Source organism: Sinocyclocheilus anshuiensis, unplaced genomic scaffold, assembly GCF_001515605.1.
Source record: "Sinocyclocheilus anshuiensis isolate Anshui unplaced genomic scaffold, SAMN03320099.WGS_v1.1 scaffold2129, whole genome shotgun sequence".
Classification (NCBI taxonomy): domain Eukaryota; kingdom Metazoa; phylum Chordata; class Actinopteri; order Cypriniformes; family Cyprinidae; genus Sinocyclocheilus; species Sinocyclocheilus anshuiensis.
Window position 1 is genome coordinate 34727 of NW_015552540.1, and position 869 is coordinate 35595.

The window sequence follows — 869 nt, forward strand, 5'->3', positions numbered from 1 at the left end:
TCTAACAACTACAATCACAGTATATTGACTGATTTGTTGAACTTCCAACCTTGTAAGCATGTAATAATTATGACAGCATAAAGTACTGACAAATAAGCCTGGTGTAAAAATTTATATGAAAGTCAGTAACAAATCACACAAACTAAAGTAGATTGCAGAAATATAAAAACAAATTCTGTTGCTTTACCACACTATTTTAGGTCATTCAAAGTCACTGTAATAAACCTATGTAGAACGGTCGCTTTGTCGCGTCCAGTGTAGAGCTGTTGCAGCGCGAAGCGACAACTGTAGCATCCGGTATAGACACGGTGAGTGAAGCTGAGAGCAAGATATACCTAGCCATACTTTCTGCATTTAGCTTTTGAATGAGACAGCACCTGCCTGTGTCTGTGCTTTGGAAGCATATAGGTAGTGAAATTCCATTTAAAATGCAATATGCAAAATGGCAATGCAATATTCAAAATGGCAATGTACTACACCGGACGCGAACGGCAAAATACAATAGAACCCATTATAATCAGTGACGCTGTGTACGCTGGATGCGGCGCGACACGACATGCCAAATCCCCGACAGTAAACTGATGCCTTGTTCTATTTATGACGTACTGACAAAAAGTTAAAATGATTTGCAACGGTCGCTTTGTCGCGTCCAGTGTAGAGCTGTTGCAGCGCGAAGCGACAACTGTAGCATCCGGTATAGACACGGTGAGTGAAGCTGAGAGCAAGATATACCTAGCCATACTTTCTGCATTTAGCTTTTGAATGAGACAGCACCTGCCTGTGTCTGTGCTTTGGAAGCATATAGGTAGTGAAATTCAATTTAAAATGCAATATGCAAAATGGCAATGCAATATTCAAAATGGCAATGT

The 869-nt window shown here is 40.3% G+C and overlaps 1 protein-coding gene across 16 annotated transcripts in view; it reads left to right on the plus strand.

Moving 5' to 3' along the window:
• LOC107663951 (MAP kinase-activating death domain protein-like) overlaps positions 1-869 on the plus strand; it is a 39548-nt gene that overhangs the window by 22480 nt on the left and 16199 nt on the right. The gene's annotated exons all lie outside the window — the stretch shown is intronic.